The sequence below is a fragment of the Tauraco erythrolophus genome, chromosome 15, assembly GCF_009769465.1.
Source record: "Tauraco erythrolophus isolate bTauEry1 chromosome 15, bTauEry1.pri, whole genome shotgun sequence".
In the NCBI taxonomy this organism is placed as follows: domain Eukaryota; kingdom Metazoa; phylum Chordata; class Aves; order Musophagiformes; family Musophagidae; genus Tauraco; species Tauraco erythrolophus.
This window is the reverse complement of record NC_141479.1, coordinates 14654733-14680723: the sequence shown is the minus strand read 5'-3', so window position 1 is coordinate 14680723 and position 25991 is coordinate 14654733.

The following is a 25991-nucleotide window of genomic DNA, read 5'->3' as shown; positions in this document are numbered from 1 at the left end:
AATGTTACCACCACCTGTATTTTTTTTCCAAGTTCAATGTTTACCAAGAGAAAAGGGGTCAGTATTTTCTTAGGAGCAGAAGGTATAGACATGGTCAGGTACAGATGACAACTCTTAAAATGGAGGACTGATTCAACACTTAACTAGTACTGCTGTGGAAGCTGAAGTGCACTCAGATCCATCCTCTTTCTCCAACTTTCCCTGACCAGTATTATACTGTGCTTAAGATGAGCATTCAGTGTGGTTCTGTATTACTACAGCTGGTTCATTGCTCCACTTTATTTTTAAATGGCTGGTCATCTTAGATTTGTTCATTTAATCTAAAAACTTCTTAACTTTAAGTGAAAAATGACTACATTGCTGAAGACCTATCTAGGATTACAGAAAGTAGACTCTAATATTGCTCTGTGTAGTAAGAATACCATATAATTTAGTTTCATGATCGTTAATCTTATTTTTCATGCTGATACAATGTGTGCATGCATGCATGCGAGACAGTGAACGAGAGAAAGGGAGAGACTTGCATTTGGAGCTCTTACGTGCTTTGCTTCATTTTAACTAAATGCAAGTTATTACAGATGAGAGGTGCATTTCTTCTTGCACAAATATTCATTCTGAGAAGTATCAAACTCATCAGAATGTAGCAAAACACACCCAGAATTTCACATTTTTCAAGGACAATGAAGAAACATCTAACTATTTCTTTGCTTCCCTTAGCCTAAACTTTACTTCCCAAGCTGTGAGCCTGGGATGATTCCTTGGAGAAGGATGGATATAAAACCCACAACACTTAGTTGAAGCAGGCAGAGAGCCTTGAGAGAAATACAAAACACTTTGCAGTGCAATAGATAACATCTGAAATGTGGCTTCCCTTTACCTGAGGTTCCACTAAGGCAAAGGGTATTTTTCTGGCCCATCCTTCTACCAACTGAACAACAAGAGTGAGAATATAGATGTCACAAGGAAACATGAGGATGTTTAGCCTGTCTTTACTCCTAGTAATTAATGACAATTTTCAAACTTTTTTTTTTTTAAGTTTCAGAAAGAGTAGTTGCACATCTTGTTTTCATTTATATTGAAAATACCTGATGGAATCAACAAAGAACAAAAATTCTCACTAATAAGATGGGTTAGATCCCTTGTTGTCTGTGCTTTAAACAGGTGGTACAGTTGTGCGTGGGAAGGAAGCTAATGGTAGAGGATGTACCTCCAAGTACAGCTTAAAAGTTTAGGTTTTGTTTTGATTTCAACCTTTGACTTTTCCATTTGTTCTATGTGACCTTTCTTGCAGTTGGAAATTACTGGGGCACATGCTATACTCTTTCATCCTCAAGTTGTTGTAGGAGAGGGTGGTAAGTGTCTTGTTAAAATGGATTATGTCATCCATGGACTCCCCTGCTGGAAAGCCTTTCAGATAATGGAGTAAGTCTTGACAGGAGGAAGTGTATAGATCCATATTTACTTCAAAAAAAATAAAAATCATAGTGATATATACACAGACCCACACACAACATCACAATGCACTGATGAGTATGCTGGCTAAAAATTATTTCCTCTTAAATACCTTAAATACATATTACAAGGAAGATTCTTCCTCTGTCTCATAAATCATCATTTCATTTTTTAAGGAAAAAGTAGCTCTGACTGACTGAAATGGGATATAGATTTTTAGTTTAATAACTGTAGTGAAGAAAAAAAGTATCTGCAAAATGTATGCGACTGAATGCATCCTGGATCAAACTGGAGTTCAATTTTTAATATTAAATCTTTGTATCAGAAAAAAATATACAGAAACATCACAAAATCCAGTGGTTTGTGGTGTGGTGAATTGCTTTTTTAAAATTTTTATTTTTACTATTTTTTGCCTTTATGTCTTTTTGTTGTCATTCTTTTTGGTTTTTGTTTGGTTGGGATTTTTTTTTTGGAGGGGGGAGTGTTAACTGATTGTGACTGATAAGAAAAAAAATACCTCTGTTTGGAAGAGAATCTGGAAATTTTCTTCCATATTACTTTGTCTCTATGAGTAAGAAGGATTAAAACCCCAGTGTGTCTTCTCATTCATATACAAACAGGAAATATTTGTCTATCATCTAGAAATGTATGGCATAATGGAATACAGGCATCTTTTCACCCTTGTATATTTTTGTGAAAGTAGTTGCTGATTATCATATAATTCTTTGTTCCTCAGCATTGCAAAGCAGTGCAATACTGTTTTCTAAAGACAGAGAGTTTAGACCTTACTGCTTAAAAATATTCAGTAGAAGTGACTTGAAAGAAGCTCTTAAGGAACAACTCAATCACAACACAGCCCTACAAGGGCTGCTGCTGATGTAAATGTTCAGCGTCATCTCATTTAAATAACAATGGAAAAGTCAGGAACTTGAAAGGGGTGGGGAGGAGAGTGAAGGGAAGCATGCCTGGAAAAAACCCACTGTGCTAATTCCTTTTATTCAGATTTTATTCCTTCAGATCACCTAGTAATGAGATATTTCCCTGAAAGTATCAGTAGCTGATTTCAGTTTTTAATATCCAATATAGGGCCTGATCCACAATTACCTGAGGTTAATGAGTCCAGTGTGAATTACTTGATTAAGATAAATGACTTTACTGCAAGTAACTTTTGCATACAGGGATTACCAATAGCATGCCACTTCAAAGTAATACTATAAAATTAATAACTGATCTGAAAGTTATTAAAGCAGGTTTACAGAACAGTGGTGTACCCTACTATTATTCTATTAAAGCTTTAAATAAATTCAATGCTGTTTTCTCAGGCAATATCCAAACGTTCTACCTAGTCTGTACCTTTTGCTCAAGTTATACAAGGGATTAGTCTGAAAGTTAATTTGCTTTGAAAGACTAGAATTTGCATTCCATAAACTAAGAAACAAGATAAGTCCAGAATGTTTCTGAACAAAATATGAGCTTTTATCAGTTCACTATGCCAGTAGAGAGATGTAATTACCTTTAGAACATAGGTTCTTATCACCGTCTTGCTACTTTTAAAACCTGCTTGTATACAGCTATCACAAGTTGGTTATCATGAAAAACAATGATCTCCTGTGTTTGGAAGTCACTGAAGACATATGTAACATGAAAGAGTTCCATTACATAATGTTTACAACTGATACTATAGATTAAAACAAAGGAAGTGTTACAAATGGCCCATGAGATAAAGGTATATGGTTAGGAATAGAGTGGTTGTGGGTGGGGTTTTTTTGTTTGTTTGCTTTTTTTTTTTTTCTTAAATGCACAGACAGAAATTCATGGTTTCATTTTAACAGGGAAAGCTAGAAACACTGAGAAACTTATGTGAGGAATTTGCAAAGGAATCCCAGGTCTTTATAGAGATCAAAAATGGTTAAAATTCAATATCCAACACTGGAACAGAAAGCTTGAAAAACCCTACTGAAGAAACAACAGACCATAAATCAGCAGCATCCATAAGTGCCAAAAATAATTCTTATTCACCTAAAAATACTTACTTTCCAGTCTGGCCTTCTGTCAAAGACATCTAATCAAAGTCCACTCCCTTGTTACTCAATACACGGGAAGAAATAAACGCATTGATTTTGACTGCCACTTTTGCCTTGATTGGACAAACACATTCCTATAACCATGCAAATTCCATTTCCAGCCCATAGACTGTCAAACAGAAACAAAGGATTAACCCAACAGCAGCACTGGGGCTTTTGAGCCCTTAGCAAATCCTTTTCCCGTCCCAAAATTACCCCGTTTAGTAAAATAAAACATAACTAGTTCTGAGCCCCCTTCACTGTCTAGAGATTTTAAAATATAAAAAACCAACTACTAATTTGTGTTGCATATGCACGAATGATATTATGGAATGCATAAAAATAAAACCACATTATCAAGTTTTATTATTCCTTGGATACTGTTTGCAATTTTGATTAGTTGCTGTCAGGTTGACTATTAGAAAAACAAATATTTCTTTTGTACATCAAACCCTAAGATAAAGACAAAAGACAATTTTATCAAGCAAGGCAATCAACTGTTTGGGGTTTTTTTTGTACATTAATGTTCTGGATACAGTTTGGAAAGTTAATGTTTTGCCTTTAGTTTTCAATATGCCTTGTGAATATAGGCAACTGGATCGGTTTCAGTAGCTGTGCAAATATTTTTTGCTCTACCTCAAGTGCCCTCTAGTGTGCACTAACTAAGCAGGTTAAAATATTTTTTTTTTTTCCCCAACAGACACTCTTCTAAATCCCAAAGTAATGTGTAACACTGCTTTTCTTCTCAGATGAAGGAGAAATTCAATGTTCACTGCATTAATTGTGTGGATATAAATGAATTATCTCCTTTATGTAAAATCAAATCACCCCCTTTGCTGTCAAGTTTTTATTCTCAGAGGTATTAGTTAAATAAAGCCTAATAATTCTTCTGGACATTGTGCAAATTTTGTTGTGATACAGTTTTCAGTGTTATTAGAATCAAAACAACAGTCTTTTCTATATGCAAAGGGAAATTAACATATTCATCATCAAAACATGACCCTAGAACAAGATTTAACAACAAACCCCCTAATTATGCTTCTAGAGCTTTGTTGTTTGGTGGGGTGTGTTGGGTTTTTTGGTTGTTGGGGTGTTTTTTTGTGTGTGGTTTTTTTTCCTGGGGGGGGGGGGGGGGGGGGGGGGGGGGGGGGGGGGCGGCGGATATGTGTGGGGGTTTATTATACTTTTTAAAGTGCTGGACACCCCTGATAATCCTAGCTTTAAAAGGCAAAAAAGCTAGGATCCTAGCTATTCTAGGCAAACACAAATACCCTCTAAAAATACACCCTAATTTGTGAAAAATAGAAGTACTCTTACATAGACATATATATCCCATAATTTGTCAGCAAGTGATTGAACAAGGTTGCAATGAAAGTACCTTTTGTACCAGTCTAAAAAATAGGTAATTCTACATGAATCTAAATAACAAAACGACTGCGGCACACATGTAACAAGTCCTGTGTGTTCTCATCTGTCCGTAACAGCAGATCAATCTCCCTGTCCATGACACCGACGCGCTCGGTCCACATCCTGACGTGACTTGGCTGGACAAGTTGTGTCAGGTCCATCAGCGACAGGAAGTCCTTCCCAACGCTGCTGTGTGGCTGCAGGAGGCAACGCAGCAGCCACGCAGATTTCGCCGTCGAACTGCCCCAGCAGCAGCACAGAAGGCGGCTGCCCGACAACAGATACAGAAGAAAGGGAGGACAAGAAGAGAGAGGATGCTGGGAGGTAACAGTCTGGAGAGGTAAAATTACCAGGTGATGCTCCGAGAACAAAGAACGAGAAATATCAGTAAATGTACCTACCAGAGGTAGTTGTTTAACTTATTTAATCATATCCTTAAGAGGCTCCTCTGTGTTTAAAAAGCAGTCTTAACACTTGAGATGCCCACCTGACTTTCTCCACTGCACAAATGAGTTAATTCTGGGCAATCATCAAAGACTTTTTCCCGTTCCTCATTTCATTGTGGTTTGACTTGAGAGCCGAATATTTACTTTCAAGCAGGATTTACCATAAAATTCCACAACGGCAAGCTGAAGCATACTCTAAATAACACAGATTTTTAATGGACTTCTAACCGAGACCTGAGATAAGAGGGATGAGCAGATCCTAGGAGAGATGACATGCTTGCATATACTAGGCATATGCTACAAGGTGAGAGAATCAAATCTTCTGTAAGTTATAAAATCATTAGGACTTCCTGTAAGTGAAAAGAATCAATCCCTGTATCTGAGCTGCAGCTGTGGTTGTAGGGTGTGGTTTCCAAGTGAGGTGCTGAGAGAAACCAACAGGATTGTTTCCTGTGTACAACCTTACACTCTTCCCTGCTTAACACATTGGCTCTTTGGAACGTTATTTTTTGTAACTTAACTATTCCTCATGCATTCCGTAGAGAACATGGTTTTCTAACACAGTTTTGGCACACATGAGGCTAGCAGAAAAGATAAACATCATGTTATGCCAACACACAGTTTTCTAACACTTAACGGCCTATTTTAATTTCTCTTAATAGCCACACTGCACCCAGGCAATGTGATGGCAGCAGTGCAATAACTAGATTTATTCCAGAAACAATACCAGAAAAGACACCGTCATACTAGAGCAAGTACAGACCTAATGTACATGTAGCAGGGGCTAGATAGGTCTTGGTAGTGATTTGGGAAAATAAACTGCATTCATTACCACCAGATTTGAGCAAACTTATCCAGACTGTTCTGCCTTCCTCATTACAGTGCAGCAATATGGGTGAACTGCTATTACAGCAGTAACAAAATATCCCTGCAAGTATAACATAATGAAAGGAAAAAACTGGTCAGCAAGGATGTCCCCTCGCCATAAAACGGATAACTTAAAAATCAACAGCATTCTGTTACCTCTGCTCTGAATAACAACAAAAATCTCTTAAGGTTAGACCAGCTCTCCATGAAAGTGCCTTCCGTAGCTAGAGTAGAAATAGAATATCTTAGGCCCATGTGAAGGTGGCAATGATGGCAGGCAAGCAAACTAAAGGTAGCTGCAGTTACCAAAGAAGCAAAAGGTAAAGTAGCAGAAGCCTCAGGTTTCAGCATATACCACCAGATAGATAGTTTTGCATACCCCATAACCGAAATCTAATGGCAACACAGCTGAAATTTAGCTGCTAGTCCAAATGCTATTTGTCTTTCCGTTTTGAATGCAGAGATGGGTTAGGAGAATATGCTTGTTTCAAAGTACTTTTTTTCCAGAGAGTTCTGATTTGTTTCTTTATTTAAGAAGTTAAGTCAACATATTGGCCATAAGGTGATTTTTTTTCCAGCAACTGCTGACATTGTAGTTTAGCAGACCAATCTTAAAATAAAAGAGGTAATGCTGTGGTAAAATGAAACATCCATTTCCCCTAAAAAATATTTTCTGGTGCATATCTAACAAATATTGTTAATGAGGGAGAATATAAATCATTTAAATCTGCAGGACTTAATGCTGAAGTACTTTTCTTTTTCAGTAAGTAGCTAAAAAAGCAGAGTACATAGAGGAAGAATCATTTTCCTGAAGAGAACTAGTTTTAATGCCAGTAATTTAGTGAATCAAGTATGTATTTCCTGAAATATGTATTCTACATTCATTTAAGAAGTCTGATAGGTGGTGCTTATTGTTAAATAGTAGTAAAATCAAGTGAGTAAGTATCTGAGACTAAGGGGCTGGAAATGATGTCCCCCACAGGAAATAACATGAAAATGATGTGGCTAATAGTTCTGACATTTGTTGATCCTCAGCTTCTTTGCAAGTCCTTTGAAGTAAAGAGAACAGTAGTAGAAGGCAGTGTTCTCTGTGAATTACTTGAGTCAAATAAGCCAATTGTGGCATAACTGAGAGAATGGTGGGGCCTGATTCACTCCTGTGCTAATTTCACTAATTCCAGCTTAACAGTGGAGTAACACTATGGTAAAAGATGACCCATATTTTTATTTAAATTAAAATCTCTAATATTCATCAAATATTTATAAGAATATATAACAAATAATTGTGGCAAACATTGCATAATAAAGATGAAAGGGAAATTAACCTTGTGAATTTTTAAGCTGAAGAATAAAGACCATTACATTAATAAGACATAATTATATCATTAAATATTTAAAATTATGTCCTCTAATAAATGTTTTTATTTAACATATTTCTTTTTTATCTATTACTTTAGTAAAATGCCTCTAAGACATGAACAAAAACCCAGCAAAGCTCTTTTTTTTTTTTAATAGCCATGCAATTACAGAAGAAGCAAGAAGTGAGCCACACGTTACCTCTGCAACTCAAGGTCAGCTTTCAGGACAGAACAATCTGTACTTCCACAAGCTTCAGCTCCCTGCCTGGATGGGCTGGTGAGGGGCTGCATCTTTACTAAGCATTTGTCTTCAGTTACTCTTTTCTTTTTGTAGGGCTAGCTTGGCTGTGTCTGTGCATGATGAACGAAGTTAAGCTAGCACAAATAAAGCTTATCGCCATCCTTGTTTCTAGCATTCCATTTAACATCTAACTCTATGAAAAGGGGTATAGAGGACAGTATGTTCAAAGATCAGCTTCTAGCCTGCACTGATGAGTCCTCATTTGCTATCACTGACAGAACACAGGTGTAAAAGCAACAGTTGGAAATGATCAGGAAATCTTTAGGGAAGTCAGCACCTTGCAAGCAAGAGAAAGGGTCTGTTTGCTTGCAAAGGATTGGAGAGTACAACCTTTGCAAGGAATAAGACCCACTCCATCATCCCTGTGTCAATATCACAAATTCTGTTGTTCCTTACATTAATTTATGTCAGCTTATTCTCTTTAGAGTTTCACTGCTACTCTACACAGAGAGCACCAAAGAAGAGTTACAGCAAAAAGCTTCTGAATCAACCCAAACGCCAGGCAACAGTTCAACCCACAACGAGGTTATAGTCCTACCAGAAAGAAATTGCTTTCGCCAGCACACTTCCCAAACTTTTAATTTCTCCCTATAATTATGGCACTTCAAACTAACATTGATGTCTGTTCAGTATACTCCAGTTGTTCTTTCTGCCTTAGCTGTACATACAAACCACACCCCCCCGCAGCCTACATGTCTCAGCTTTCCACTCATAACTGTGCATTACATGCACTTGCAGAAACACTGATTAAAATCAAATGGCAAACACTAACAAATCAGATCTAACTCATCAGCATTTCAGATTTATCAGAGGCTACAATTTAATGATGCTTTAGTGGAAATTCTCTTCATTTACAAGCACACAAATATGAGGCCCTATCTATTTAGCTATTGTGCTTTTTCCAGTTAAGCCATTCTTTCTGTTTACCACAGTAATACTTTTTCCGATTTAATCCCTGCAAATTCTTGTTTATTTTTGTAATATTCTTTTGACTGGCCTTCTGTAGATTGTGTGTTTTGTTGCTATGCCTGTCTTCCCACTATCCCTCACCATTTCCCACTCATCTATCCGTCATCACCCATACTGTAATTACAGAAATGTTATTTGCTGGTAGACAGATGCATAGGATTGCTGGCAGGAGTACTACCATTATGCAGTGCAAATACTGTGCAGAATATTAAAGAATCTTATGAATCAAATCTTAGTGAAAGAGTATTCTTGAGAGTTATCAAAAAAGATTGAACTAAGTCTGGTTTGCTTGTTTACACATTGCACAACTCATCTAAAACTAGGTAACATTTATTTACATTTGGCAGCTAAGAGTGCACTGGAGATATAGTCTTCCAATTAACATGCATGATGCTGCAAATATAAACAGGGATAAACACATATTCCATTATGTATAGCTGCCAGTCACATTGTGCACTGAAAAGAAAACTGTAACAAGTGAAACAATGCTACAAAGCAAACAAGCGCTGAGCTTTCACTTCAGTACCTGCCTAATAAACAATCTCCTGGAAATAAGATATGACATTATTTGAGATAGTTACCAAAAAAAGCAAGTTTCCCAACTGTGTCATGTCCTACCACTTCATTTAACTAAGGCTCAAGAGGCAGGAGAAATAACAAGTGAGCTTCCACTAGCGTTATGTTTTACTTTGCTTTGAAGTTTCCACAAATAAAGCATCTGTTTCTAACTGACAAGGTTCAGAAGAGTGGAAAGTGACACTATGCTTACAAATAAAAAGCTCAACGTGTAGAACAAATAAGGAATAATATATATACTACAGGTCAAATGGATCTCCATTGAAAGGTAAAGCAGTCTTCCTAGGCACACATACAAACCAGCACAGTTCAGTGACTGCCCAAAATGCCCTGGCAACTGCTTGTCAGCCGAGTCACCACTTAAATTTCACCTGGGTGTGTGTTTCCGTGACATACAGTAGCACATATCGTCTAAGAGAGTCCACTGCCACACCTTCCTTCTAAGTTGGTTAAGTTGACAAGGAAAATGTGAAGATACTGTCAGCAGAGACAGGAATGCCAGAACCACTGAGCCAAAGATGCTTTCCCAAGGTAATTTTGCCTTTTCCTTTCACTTCAGCATAAATGGGCAGTTCTCAGCAGCATGCTCCAAGTGTTCTTCCCTGCCAAGTGCTAGCCTCATAACCGAGACCCATGCGTGCACATGTAGGGGTAAACGTGCACATGTGCTTGTACACACTGCTGGTACCACAGAGGTTTACAAATGCTCAGTACTTTGTAAGATGTCTTCTGAAAAGCTAGTGACTGCTGCCATTGAGCAAGACAGGATTTATCCTTTGCTTCATAGTTCAGCCCAGACATGTTCGGATGGGTGCTTGGTTTTCACACAAAGCTCTCTGTTAAAGTGCCTTCAGACAGACTTTTAGTCTCCACGCCACAGCTCACTACACACCCTTACCCTGAATTGTCTCATATATAATTTAAATGTTTAATGCAAAGTAAAGCTAATGTTAACAATACATATTTTTGAAGACTGACAGTATAATGCTTTATTTCCTAAAGGAATAACTGGAGTGATCTATAAGCAAGTATAAACTCAAGTAACGCCATCTGAACAGATATAACTTGTGCTCATCCTTGAGAAATCTTAGAGCACACGCATCCCTTCCTCCTTCTCAACTAGGCAAAGCGTGAATTACTGTGTGGTTTTCTTTCAGATGAGGTATTAAAAGCTGCAGTGCACTTTATTCTCTATTGGTATTCATGGTACCTTTGGAATTGTGATGTCTTTGATAGGTATTTTGTGCTGCTGACTGATGGCTCTTTCCAGCCTAGAAAGGTACTTTGTCTTAGCAGCTTTGTGTGGGCTGAAAGCAGAGGCCATAAGAATATTTTGAAGTTGAGGATTTTAAATTCATAAAAAGTATCATATCATTAAAGTTGAGATAGTAATACCCTCTAAAGTCACCCTAAACTTTTTTTGTCCATGCAGGAAATTATTAGATATTATCCTATCTTCGTTCTGGATATTCTTTATTGCTATTCATTCTCAAAGTTGGTGGATGAAAATCCACACAAGCAAGAGGAGGGACAGCAGAATTATCCTTTTTTTTTGTGCAAATTCTCTTGCATACTTACAGAAAGGGCCCCAAATTCTTTTATAAATGCTCAGAAGCAGCAATTTGGTAATTGTATGACTAATATCTTCATTATCAGAAAGTGGTATCTTTCACATACAACAAATGGAGATGATACTAACATCAACACTGAAAAAAAGGGATTTTTAGGAAGAGGGAACGATTAATCCAAGGCAAAAAGATAAACTTAAAAAATAATTTATGGCATGTCTTTTTCTTAACCTCTGTTATAACCTGCTCTCTATAGTAAACAGATTAAATAAACAACAACTTGCAAACAGATTCCACATTTTCTTGTCTGTTTCTTTACCATACTAGTAATACTTAAAATAATTTTGCATAAGAGAAGACTCATGTTCTGCTATAAGATTTTAGTTATGCCATCTGAAGTGTGAGCAGTGGTTAAGAGCACAAAAGGTTCGAAACAGAAGAAAAAAAATTGGCTGGGGTAGGAAATCAGATGGTTGTTAGGGACTGAAAGCTATGAACAACTCAGCTGGTTAGTGATCAATGCAAATTCTAGTAGAGAGCTGTTTAATCTGCAGAACCACTTTTGCACTAGCACTGAGCATCAGTCATCTGCAGTCGCAGGGAGGAAAAGGACTCTGAAGTCCTGAAGGCTGAACTCCTCAGTCTCAGGAGCAGCCTCTTGAGGTCAGGTTTGAGAGACAGCAGCAGGGCAACATGGGAAACAATTGGTCCTGCTGCCCACGCTGAATCTGTTCTATGAATAGACAACTTAATTCTCTAGGCTTGTCAGTCTCTCACCAAGACAAAAAATAGAAAGGAAAATTAAAAGGTTATGATGTTATCTACTCCAAAAATAGGTTTCAGTCATCCTGGAGAAGTGCTGTGCTTGGATATTTTCACACAGGTTCTGCAGTCTGCTGACATCTCCCTATGTCACCAGTACTGAGCTTCCTTTTGGTGCTGCTAAAGGTCACAGAGCATCAGGGAGGTTGAGGGATACCTCCACTTAAATGACCATAAGAAAACATCTTCAGGATTAACGTGAAGCAGAAAGACTTGAAACAGTCTTTTGATGTTTCTCTTTGCTGTTGTTGACAACACTAAAACAAGTTACTTACTGCCTTCTGTTACTCAGCATTGTCTCAAGTCTATCGCAGGCCAAAGGTTAGTTCCTAAAAAAGGATGCTGCTGACTGAACCTGTCATTCAGGTAGCCTGGTTTCTTAGATTTCTGAGCTAACACGGAAAACAAAGGATCACAGATTGCAAGAGCAGAAAAGGCTAGTGGAAAACAACCTAAGGAAAAGAGAAAACCCAACCAGTAAGTCACAAATATTACCTTTGAGAATTAAGAGAAATTAGTGATTGCTGCTATCCACGTTACTTGGAAAAACAGAGTTTAGTGATATAAAAATAAATTGGAAGAAAATCCTCTGGTGTGAAAGCAAAGTAAGAGACTAATTCAGTTCTCAGGGCAAAGCAGAGGATAGTGATGGTAAGTCTGACCCTGTAAGGTGCAGAATGCCACCCGGTAGTCTGCAAGCACAGAGTGCTCAGCAGTTCTGAGGGTCAAGCCTTTGGCACTCTGGCATTTGAGATTCAGTCTCTCTATAGATTAGGATTGATCTCCTTGTCTCTGGATAAAAAAATAAACAAACAGTAACCTTGAAACTGTCATCCAAACCTGGAGTCCAGCCAAAATAACAGAGACAGAATCCCCTTGAGAAGCAGAACTGCAACCCCAGAGGTCATTATTGACGCATTAAATAGAAACAGTGGATTTCGATATAGCAAAGGCTTATAATAATTGCATTTTTATTCAAAAACTAAAAGCGCGATCATATTTTTTTTCCCCTCAAAATGCAGAATTGCATCCATCTCCATTTAAATGCAGATATCCAGAGGCTATCTTAATCTTTTTGGAAGTGAAAACACACAAAGACATGTTTGAAAGCTGTACAGTTACAGAAGACAACATTCTTACTCCACGGCAATAGGACAGTGTTTAGCTACACTGTTTCTGGGAACAGAAAGAGTTGCCTGCAGCTTCAAAGCTGTATAGAAGCAAGCCACATGCAAGCTAGGAATGGCACCAGTCAAGTCTCCAGAAAGAGGGATAACAAGTGGCCAAGCTTTTATGATCCATTGCCAAACAAATGAGTTTTGATTCTGGGGTGGATTTTTTTTTTTTGCTTTAGGTGCAGCAATATCCTGAGCTCAAATGAGTAAAGAACTCGAGTATACTGTAGGTTCTGTTTCCTCAAAAGCCTAAAAACTCTACTTCAGATTCACTGAAACTGAGGAAAGCAAAGACCATAGAATATTTCAAATGTTTATGCTTAAACATAGCTCATGGCAATGTGTTCATTGCATGTGATTTCCTTACTTCTAATGGGGCAACACCCAGCAGACCCCAAGTAAACGTGCAACTGTACAGAAAGGTGTGCCCTCAATTCTCAGTGGTTAACCAAATCTAAAATTTCAGACATTTAAACTTCAGACCTGCAGACCATGTCCAAAAATAAGAAATCCAGGAAAGTAAATAGGAAACCATGTAAAAGTGTACATTACATATAAAAACAGCTGGAAAAAAAAAGTAAATTAAAAGGCGCTCAAAGATTCAACTAAGGGAGAAGTACTATATAAATAGGAATAAACAGAGAGAAGCAAGTATTTTGAAGGAAAGTGCAAGGAATTTGATTGCTGTATCAGTGACTATGTTGGTGACACAGTACACATACCAGAAATGCATTTTATTATCTAATATTTATCACTTTTGACGGTCACAGGTGTTCCTATTTCAAAAAGATTTTAGCAAACGCCCCTAACTGTGTGACATCTGGATCCTGTCATCACACTAACAAGAGGTAACTTTTGCCACTAGGCTCTGCTTTGGCAGATGTGTTTTTACTGCCCCTGTTCATTTCCTTCCCTGTTAAAATGCAAAACATTAGCTTTTACTTACAAATAGACATAACCTGTTCTTTTCTACTCCATGAAGTTAGTCAGACCCTTGTATACTGTTAGTCCAGCCAAAAAAAAAATAAAAATAAATAGAAACACCTGCTGGAATACTGAGTCAGATTCTCAAGTAATATAAATTAAAGGCCACGGAACTATTATGATTGACACTTTTTGTTAAGTATCTTTAGCATGTTTTCCGTGTTATTAAAAGAGTGTTTAATAAAAAAATCTCAGGAAGGAAACAGAAAGTTTTCTGCAGAGAGAACAAGCTTCTTTGAGGTAAGGCAGAGTCAAGCTTAAAATATTTTGGAGAACATATTCTTGACAAAAACATAAAAAAAATCTTTTGAAACTCACTGTTTCTGGAACACTATATGTAACTGAGTAAAATTAACATATTAAGTCTCAGAGAATAACAGTCTCATTCAGCTGCTCTGGCACTCCTACGGGCCCATGGAGGCACACCCCGGGGACCTCAGGGTCTGCCTTTGGCCAGGAAGGACCCTTCGCCAGTTGGCTTTTTGTGATGTCTAATTGGTCCTGTGCCAGTGACTTCATGATTTCATTAGGATTTCATCTCCACAATAACCTAGCAATGAGCATGATCCTTGACCTCCTATCCAAGCCACCCCATGGCTTGCTGTCTGCAGAACACAAAAGACCAAGGGGAGGTTACTCAGCCAACAGCTAGAAATGGGAGGCTTGTTGTGGTTCAGTAAGTCCCATCGAATGCTGTATGGCTTTTGCAAGATTGCCTGGTTGCTGGAAAGCTTTTTCCTGATGAAATCAGCTTTGTTGGGATGTGAATACAATGGAAGGTATCTAAAAATATTTTTGCAGGAGGGTTTTTACCAACTTGTACTTTATTATTATCCCTTGCAAAAGAAAACTAAAGTACGCAAACAGAACCTAAACAGCTATACCAAAAATATGCTTAGCTAAATAATTATCATTATATGATTACTGTCCCAATCATAATACCTACTATGTTTCACTATTAACTGGCAGAAAAAGACAATAAAATCAACAAGTCTATGATTTATGCACAATTCACCAGAGCAATCTCAACAATCCAGAGTGAATAAAGAGCAACAGTATCATGAAGTCAGGAGAAAACTATAGGATAATGTTTAAATAAACAAAATGCTACAGTTTGCGTATTACTAAAGATGGATATAAACTTGCATCTAGACATTTTTGAAAGTGTGAAAATCAAGGATTCAACAAAATACCACAGGTCTAGGCAAATTCCAATTTTACGTAATATATTAATATTAATCTTTGCCAGATTAGACAACCTATACTGACAGGGATACAAATTCTATTCTCTGATCTGAGGGGGTTTTTGCATACTAAATTTCATTAATCATTCTACACTTATGCCCAATTTTGTAGGAAATTAAAACCTATGATTATCAGTTGTCTAACAGCATCAATGTTATAAATTAAAGGCTTTGAACAATGGCCAGTGTGCATCTCAGTCATATTTCAAACTTTTAGAAAATAATCCATTTTTGGCAGACCATCTGACAAGTTCACAACTTTTGATCAAGGCTTATATTATATGTCATCAGGATTCTTTTGATCATCTCATACCTATCAATTTTGTTCATCAGAACCTAGGGCTGTTTAAAATGTGGAAGAAGTTTGGCATGTTATGTGGGTCATTTATGGAAATCAAGAACATGATTTAACATTAATATACATAAAAATGACTTGAAATTATGCACCGCAAATCCAGATCTGTTGTGGCTTTTTAAACTCCGTTGTATAATACAAAGCATTTTCTCAGTGAGGGAGAGAAAAATTCAGATGGAAAAAAAATATAATTACAAAATGGAAATCTAGCTTAGTTGAAGCTATGTAGTATATTAATGTTATTCTTATCACAGCAAGATATTGGTAAATAAGACTTACATCTATGAATGTTAATTTTTAAAAGCAAAACCTGGCACCTCTACTTCAAATGCAAACTAACTTTGTGTTTCTGAGTTCTGGTAAAATTTACTGCAGAAGTATAGCACCAGCACGTAAGGGATGATCTTTGCTTTCATAAAGAGCAAAGCAAAGAGTAATCACTACATTAACAGAAAATAAATGCAAACACTGTAGAAAGTTCTTTTCATTACTTGGGAACAGCTGAAAAAAAAAGACATTTGAAAGGCAAGTGCCTCACTGTAGTTAGGGCTCTCACTGTCTCTATCAGAAGGTGGATCTCTGCAGAGAAAGCGGCTGGTCTGAGACACTGAACAGCACTGTAACATGGGAGAACCAAAAATTGTTCTTTGTCATTGTCTGGAGTTTTGGAGGAAGATCACCCATTGAGCATTCAGTACATTAAGGACATCAATTTATTCCTGTTAGAACAAATCCATACTTTGAGGCAGGGGGAGGGGTGTGTGTTTGCTTTTTATAGCACATGTACATCTTTTACATTCAAATCCAGATGCATCCATGTTACCCGTAGTTGTATAGCTCAAATATAGACCTATCCTTACCTTTAGTGCAATATTTGCTATTGCCAATACCAGTTTCCCCGTTTTGTGATCCAGTTGGGTTTAGACTGAAGCCAGAACAGAAGTCGACATATAAAAGGAATGCATCATCAGAGCACAGGTTTAACTGCATAATATGATGGTGTAGACCAGCCAAGATATTCCTAGTTATTAGGGCTTAGTGCCATACTGTCTTCTGCCATCACTGATTATCAATTATTTTTGTAGAACATTTTGCAGAGATTTTATTCCATGACTAAAATGCAAAGACTTATGAGCAACAATGAACTAAGTTATGAAAATGAACGCAAATTATAGGCTCCTCCCACCCCATAATTAGATGAGAATTCTGCATTTATGAAGATTTTACAAAGCTAATAGAGTTGAACTTCAACACAAGACAGCACAGTGTATACTGTACTAGGAGTAGTAGCCTCGCATTCATTCTGTTGTCTCGTTTTATCCTTTCAAAAACACAGCTAAGTCGTCCCTTTTATTTTCTTTCCATTTCTGCCTTTGTATTTATTGCTCTTTAGCATTAAAAAGCTTGGAATGGGAGGGGAGTGATGACACAAAACCAAAAATATCCATTAACTCAAGTACATTTAGGAAAGTTTTTTGGTCCTGCACTGTTGCTCCTTCCAGGCTTCCACAGTGCATTGATCTCCTACAGCTATGCATTCCTTGTGTGCAATCTGCACTAGCTTTACTGTGCTTTGCTTTTGCATCATCATCACAAAGGCGACCTCCATAGCAGTACAAAGAATGCTTTATAAAGGCCCTCTCAAATAGGTTAACACTCTTCACTGCATGAAACACACCTAGGAAGCTGCAGACCACATTCCAGCACAAAACAGCCGTAGCAGGGCCAACAGGAAAACCAAACAAGTCACCTGCCTTCATGCTCAGGCACCAAAGACAACTCCCCGATTGCTCACTGAGCAGCAAAGCACAACTGAACATAAACTCCCCAGCTTCTATCTAATGGATTGCAGATTTCAGATGTGGCTCTTCTTTAGAGACCTATTGCCCAAGTATCGCACCAGCAATTTGTAACTGGGGTTCTACAGACTCTCATGCCATCTGCACTGCTGGGCCCGGATCTCCTCCCTCAGTGTGATCAACATGCAGTGCCGTGTTCCTGGGCGTACGAACCCCTGACTGTACCTCCCTCTCTCAAACTGGGGGCTGGCAGTACCACGGTGAAAAACGACTAGCTGAGGTGCTGCACTTGGACGAGAGCGGAGCGGCGCTGCAGCCTGGCCTGCTGGCACTTCTGCCCTGGCTACTTCAATAAAACGCCTCTCACTTCTCGGGTTTGACTTAGAAGTAGAGCTCAAACATTACCCTTATCCAAAAAGGATCTCCACTGCAGCAAAGCCTCAGGCTGTAGCAAGATTGCCAGGGAATTGCAAACAGTCTTTTGCAATGCCGCTATTACCCACGAGCTGCCGAAGCGGCTCCCGGCTCACCAACACGCTCGCAACTAGAGGGTGACTCGCAGCGTTTCAGCAGCAGTTGCAGGCAGCGCCAGCCTCCCGATCGCTAGGCTGTTGCTGTGATTAATTCCACTTCAATTTGTGCTGCAGCAGGACAACTATCAGATTTCGGAATGAAACTGTGCTGCTTCTGCTTTACCAGTTGTTCTGAGCACACGGGATGTTTCAACCGCCCTGCCTCCTCCCGGTAGGAGCCTGCGAGCCCGGGATGCACCTCGCTGAACCCCGTTTGCTACCCGGGATCCCTGCTTTCCTGCTGAGCAAAGGGGCTTGCCTCTGCCTGAAGCACTGAGCACGGTTAGAGCAGCTCAATCAGTAATGCTTCTCTTTGGTGCTACTCCTGCTAGTGAGCTGCCGGACAGGTATGTCTGCCTTCTTCCCTTGGCACCAGAGCTTGCCTAGGAACACAAGGCTAAATTCAGATAAAACCCTAAAGAAGTCTGTAATCCTGCTAATGTTAAAATCAATAGCTTTGTCATTAACATCACCGTGAATGAAGTCTGCACGCTGAAATAACTTTTACTGAAAATGTATTTCCTCAGTCGCACCTGACAGTGATGCAGATTTGCTAATCCGTGCGTACAGTGTTTGCCTTACACCCTCTTTACACGTAACACCTCAACTTCACAGGCTCGTTCCGATTACAGGAACTTACTGCCCCATATACGAGAACAAAAGAAAAACATGACAACACTTTTTCAAGGGACAGCATAATGAGATTCTAGCAACTTACTTCCTGCTCCTTAACTTCCCTTGATTTAACTTCCATTTTCCTATTTCTTGACACACACCAACTCCATTCTCTAAGGCTCAGAAGACTAAATCCAGAACTGACATGTAGAAGATAAGTTACGTATCTTTAAATAGCTATTGAAGTCAGTTTTATCTTTATAACCAAATATATGCTATTTAGTACCAAACTAGATACACTTTGGAGTGTGTTCTTATGAGTTAGGTACTGATGAAGTTCTTTTTGATAAGATAAAGAATGTTTTACATTGCTGGAAGAAGCATTACACTTTCATTCTTCCTAAAGAATGCAAAGAATATATAAATCCCATTATAACTGCTGAGCAAAAAAATACAAGTATTTGAATAAAGGTTACAAAAAAACATGGCAAACAGTTGTACATTGTTTTCCTGGATATATTTGCTGTGAGCATTTGGAAAAAATTATACGGTTTCAATAATATACTATATTACATAAAAAACACCCCTTTCCTCAAAGGACAAATATTGCAGGAATTTTCCTTAAATGGTGGGGGTGTGGGGATAGAGAGAGAAAAAGAATAAAAACCATTTCTTTGCAAAAACTGTAGAGTTTTATTCCGAATTCACTACTGCTCATAAAACTTCTCTGATTTGGGCTATTAATATGTAGAATCTGCCTCCTTTAACATGTACCATATAGAAGTTGGAGAAAAACCAAATAATACAACCCTAGCTATGTTTTTCATCAAAACAAGATGCAAAATGCATAAGCAAGAAATAATCCTGCAGTCTCCTGTACTAGCTCTCTTGCATCTATTTTTGTTTAGGTTTTGTTGAAATCAACACCTTCTATCAGGGTAAGAATTTCCGTTTCATTTGTTTGCTCATTAAGAACAAGAAAGTGCATAATTCAGAAAGGCTTGATGTACAGATGAAGCTGTCACGAGCAATACGAATTCTAACAGAGTAGTTTCTCAAATGTGATAATTACTATTTATTTCATAGGCTTACACATGACATCCCATTATTAGAGTAACTCCCACTTCAGCTTTTATTATTAACCACACTTTTCAATCTCTTATCGACCTCAAGCAAAACTGTATTTTTATGCACAGCAACAACAAAAAGCCAACGCTCCATGTTTACCAGGAATTATCGTCAAAGCTCTTTCCACATTTTAAGAAGTGCCTCATTTGAAAATACCCACAGCATCCATTAGAGATCGATGATTTATCCAGCCTATTCTAAAGGGCAGTTTCAAAGTGTAGGGAAAACCAGCAGGACTTTCAAAAGCATTTGGATCTAGTCCAGCTGAGTTTCCATGCAGATCAATAGGGGTTTTACCACCACTTTCAAGGACAATAGCAATTAGAAGGGAAAAGCCATGTAGCTGCTTCACGCCCAAGTCTGTGCCATTACACTGAATAATTATGGGGACTCCACAAGCCTCCTAAATATCTGTACCTGGCACGGTTGCGTCAACCTATGGTATCATTCAGAAATACAGTATATAATCTCTTTGTCGATGCTTCATACAAGGAGATTGATGATACTGTCCCTACTCAGTATGTTTGGGCTGCAGATCCTCTTTCCAGCCATGGATCACTACTACTACCTCCTTTATTATTCTTCTTACATGAGTACAAAGTGGTGAGACATCACAATTTTGGTTTAAGCCAGTGTTCTCCTGAATGGAGTTTACTACTGCATGTGGAGGCAATACAGATGTACCACCACCTACAAGCTGGAAACACACAGATGGCAAACTGCTTCAAACCACCAGGAACAAATTTGATATTTTTCCTAAGCCTATATAAGGGGATCTGTCATATAGTGCTATGGCAGGGGTGTGGGAATGTAAACTGAATCCAAACGATGAAGATGGCAAATTCAGAATAAATTAAAAATCCAATAACCACAACACTAGAAGAATCTCTTGCAGGAAAGGAGGAGGGAGAAGAAATGGAAATCTCATGGATTGGGTGAGAGAAGAATAATCATAAAAAGGACCAGCAATAGTTAATAACAGGAGCAGAGCACAAAAGGACGTGCTAGATGTGTCCAGTGGAGAGGGAGCAAGGAAAGAGTTCAAGAGCAGTAGAAAAATAAAAGAAACTAGTCCAGAGACCACACTTGAGCTTTGTAAAAAGGAAGGGAGATGTCTACAGACTTTGCGATCTCACCTAACCTGTGAAATCAGTGTTCTCCCTCAATGGTTTTATATGTATTTTTGTTACATGGATAGTAGATTTTTGATCATATATGCTTTCAGAGATGCAGTGCCATATCAAAGCACACTAGAAAACAACATGAAAAGTTTGGCAAACAGCATAGGATTTTACGGGATTTTCACTCAACATCTTCAAAAAAGCACAGCTTGCTTAAACACTATTGAGATCCTCCGGAGACGCTAACAAAGACAGCACATATACACCACACAACTAACCCTAAGATCTAGCCAGGCTGCTTTCTCCTAACATTTAGCTTTTTCATTAATAGGACAACATCAGTCTGGAGGATTCCACTGCTTCCCCCTGCCTCCCCTCATCAAACAGCATGCACAAACACACGGTCACACGCTGTTGCCATGCTCCTTCATGCTTACAATTTTGATAAATGTACCAGTCGTTGTGTATGTTCGGATTTTCCCATAATGGTAAAGTTCCCCAACAAAGGAGCAGTAATGAATGTGAAAGATCTGAACACCAAGTTAAAGAAAATATGAAATATCCTGCAAAATTTTGCTACAAAAAGAAGGACGCTAACAAGTTCAGTGTTTGACAGTACTAGGGCTGATGACTAGCATTCGACCACTGATGTTTATACAACTTCTTTGTTCATTTCTTTCTTTTTATGGATTTATCTGCTGCAATTGTTTTCACATGCTTTTAGTCTTCAATTCTGCCGTTTTTTTTCAGTAATTGAAAGTCATACTAGAATTTTTAACAATGTTAATTTTTGGTGAAATAATACTTTTCTTGTCTGAATTACTATAATTATATTCACTGCACTCTTTATTGCAGTCTATCGTCCAGATGGCTCTGCTGAAGAAAAGGAAAGGCTAATATAACATATGAAGATGAAAATCACCAGTAGATCTCATCGTATAAGTGACTGAAGACTTCCCCCCCGCCAGAGATAAAATACAGTCTCCTCAAAACTAGCACCCTATTCCGTGATACATGAGAAAGCAGAGATTTGTAAATCCTTAAGAAGCACCTTTGATGTTTAGGTTTTTATATTCCTTTGATCAGAGATTAGTTTCTAAAATACAGAAAAAAGATTGCTTACTGATATACAATGAACTTCAAGTAGTAACATGGAAAAAAGCTCCTAAAATGTCAGATTCATTGGCCATCATGGCTGAAAAGGAACTCAATTTTAAGCATGAATAAGTAGAAGACTAATCAATAATTTCACCTAAAACATTTCCTAAATGATCTTTTTTATTTAACTGCAGGGAATATGATACACAGGTCTCAAATGAGCATTGGCATGTTCTACTATGAATTTCATTATACCATTGAATTCTAATGTTTCAGGAGAGGTGTCACATAGAACTTAATTAATATTCACCAAAAATGGCAACCGTAACAAAATTCAGAATAGGATATAACACCCATCTCTTACTGCATTTGACAGATTGCACTGTCAGACACATTGGAATCTGAAAAGTAACACAGAAATGGTAAAAAGATACCACTTTCAGTCTTAATTCTCCATTTCTTACATGATTTAAAAAGCATTCAGTGTTTTTAAGCAAGACATCCTAACATAAAATCACCATAGTGACAGATAAACAGTAGTTGTTACAGGACACAGAAACGGGATGTAACTTCCTAAGATTTGGTTTAAAGGGAATACTGAATTGACACTTGGTAAGTTTTCTCCTGTGCAAGAATAAGATTATCTCCACATATGGAAGTCATTATACAACATTTACACTGTATAGCTCATGCTTAAACTTATAACATACCAAGGAATTGTCCACTGATTGAAGGCTGCGTTATGTTGATTTTTCCAAATTGTTCCTACTCTTTTCTATATGGTTGTCCTACGCCTTCAGTAAGCATACTTGTGCATCTCACAAAAATGCATTTTATATAATCATTTAGAGCGACATCATAAGATACATGAACATGGAGAAAGAATTGAAAATATACGTAGTGGAAAAAAATTAGTTTGTCCTTCCTCGGAAGGTTTGACTTTGCAATTTTTGCCACGCCATTTTTCTCACAGCAAGAAGGGAATTAGTTATATCCCTTTCTTACTTCACAACTATGTTATGTGGCTTACTTTATTATGGTTGGTAAAGCACTTTAATTTCTTGGATGAAGGCGGCTAAAGAAGTGTAAATAATTTCTTTTTTAAAAATAATTTTAACCTCAGAGTTATACTTCAAAAATCTCAAAGCTCTTATAACAATCTTGGGAACATGAAAGATTAAGAACTGGGATTTACATATGCTATCTAAAGGGAGATTTGGGGTTCTGCCTTAATTAATGCTGAGGGTGACAAAAACAACCACAGATTTTATTCAGTTAGGTAATCACCTAAATACAGAATCTTTAACCACACTGATAACGACATCAAGGACAGAGACACTTCTATCCAAGCTCTCCTGTGCTGCACCACACCATTTCCAATTTTCTCCTCATTCTTTTACTGGCATAAAAATAAGTCAGACTAGTTTGAGGAAGACTGCAACAGAAAAAAAAATCTAACAGTTCTAAAACCCAGCTCGCCTCCAGCCCCTGTTCTGCATCCAGGTATGAAGAGGTGGAAGCTGAATTGTAAGCCTTCAGCTCTCTAGATCCAGCTCTGGCATGGGGAATGACACAAATTGACAGATAGTGATAGGGGCTGCTACTACTACTACTTTTTCCTCCTGTCTTTCCACGTCCAAGTGAACTGCTTGAACACACTAGAAGCTTCAGCTATGTTTCCAGTACACACAGATAACAGTTATTGATGATTATTCAATTTGACAAGTCTACCAGCAAAACAGCTGGGAAGCAAGTGGACTCTGAATCCAAAATCACTTTTCACTTCAACGGGTATGTTTCCTTCTCCAAGTTAATAAAACAGAGGAAGCAGGCAGTGATAGATAGCCATGGAGTAGTGCAGGAGTAGTGCAGAACTAGTATGCAAGCGTCCAAACTGATACTCAGAGAAATGAGAAATGTTAAGGGGGGTGTGAGGTGGAAATTCATCCATCTTTGATATGGGCTGTAAAGCAGATTAGCTACAAAGTTCACATTTCACTAATTATGTTATTCTGTTGAGTGGTTCTCATCTAGTCTGAACTGAGCTATGTTGCCCCTCACATCATCATCTTGCTAGCTTGATATCCAACTTCACGTAGCATGACAAGGCAACATTTTTATGAACAAGCCTAGTGTCTGTGATCTGCCTTCGTATGAAATTAGTTTCGTCCCAAATGCCTGTTATTCCAGTTGTTAAATTACTTGAAGTCATGCTCCAAGGCATGTATAGTATACTACAATCAAACAGGAACAACACTTTGCATATCATTAAATGCCAAATTCTTTCTGTCAGTCTAGAAGCAGAACTGCAGCCAGAAATGTGCTTTCTATGCTTCTTTGCAATTCCAATTGCCAAGTGAACATAGGCTGGGGAAGCAGTTCTGCCAAGTGTCAGTGCTGCGTTAATATTGTTATTATTCTCTGGGAGCGAAGTATACAATGCTATTTTCTCCAAAGGCATTATTGATATCGAGGATTAGCATTACAATTTGTATAATTATTGCAGTGCCCACAGGACTTCATGTCATCAAATATTTATACAACTCAGAGTAGTTGAGCACAAGTGATTTTAGATGCCTTGCTGGACCTTTGAAAGGAGAAAGTGATCAGATCAGGTAGCTAATTCAAAAGAAAAGCATAATACAGTATTGTCACAGGAGATTTGGTCCCACGATAACACTATTTTTCTTAAGGGCCCTCAGTTCCTGGTTTGTGTTGTGGTTTTTTGTTGGTTTTGGGTTTTGTTTGTTTGTTTTTTTGGTAGGTTTTTTGTTTGTTTTTCTTCTTTCTCCCAAGAACCTATCTAATTTTAAGCATCTAGGGTTCCCCTTGTCACTTCACACGACCTATCCTTCCAGTATCCACTGTTTGCTTTTTCTCCTTTAGGTCTCCGTCCCACGAATACCTGCTGCAGAACACAGCACAGAATGCTGAGTTACCCAACTGATACTGTCAGTTATCAATATGGCCTTCAGTGACAATGGCACAGGTTTGGTCTTGTTTTTAATGGCAACAGCAGGATTGCTTATGAAAAAACACTGATTCATCCTAAAATATATGCTGTAAAATATTTCTAAATTAGGAAGATATCAATGCACTTTGTTCAAAACTCTATATAATTGGATGTCAAATGCCCAATTTTTAAAATCTTTTTCCAGAGCCACAAGGTAGTGCCTTTACCAAAGCTCCAAAACCAAGACAGATTTTAGAACAAAGACATATACAGGGTTTAAAAAAAAAAAAAAGTATCAATTACACACTTTCTCAGGATAGCTGTTCAGTGAACAAGGCCTTACTATGAACTCCTTGCTCCAGTACAGATTGCATCGAACTGATAGGAAGTGCTCAAGTGTGCTAACAGAAGCATGGGATCCAGCACCTAGGTCCTAAGCAGCTTTCTGGCAACAAGATCAATGTCCAATTCAGTAATAAATTTATTTGCAAAGAAAGGATCATACCAGCTATTTAATATACAGCTATTAGCACTCTGAGGATTAGCGTTGATTCACCTTTTTGCTTTTCTCTGTATTTGTTAGTTTTGAAGAAACAACTGTACAGGACCTTAACAGAAAGCATCAGGTTTCAAATCATGATATGTTTACTACTGCTTATTGGGTGTCACAAACTACCACAAAATGAAAGTCTTGGTTAATTAACTAAATTATCATCAATACAAGCTGCCTTGACATCTAACAACGTTTAATGGAGAACACTAAATTACATGGTATTCATCTAATAACACCCTTGAAAAAACAGTCCTTTTATTTTATTTGACTTCTCAGATTGCAAGTGAAAAGAGGACGACTATAATGCTGCCTCCCAGTAGCTGGTATTACTGTTTTTTAAAATAAGTATTTCTAAGAATTGAGTTACTGTTGAACTACAAAGCACTTAACACTTCCTAAGTCCTTGTATATGCAAGAATAGCTGTTCTACCCTGGAAGAGCTCAGTGAACGATAGAGAGTCATTGATCTTTCCTTTGCTACATTCCTTCTTTTCTTGAAGACTTCTCCATCTCCTTCTCCCCAGCTCGGGGAGGTCAGCTGCGCTATCAGCAATAAGAAGAGTAG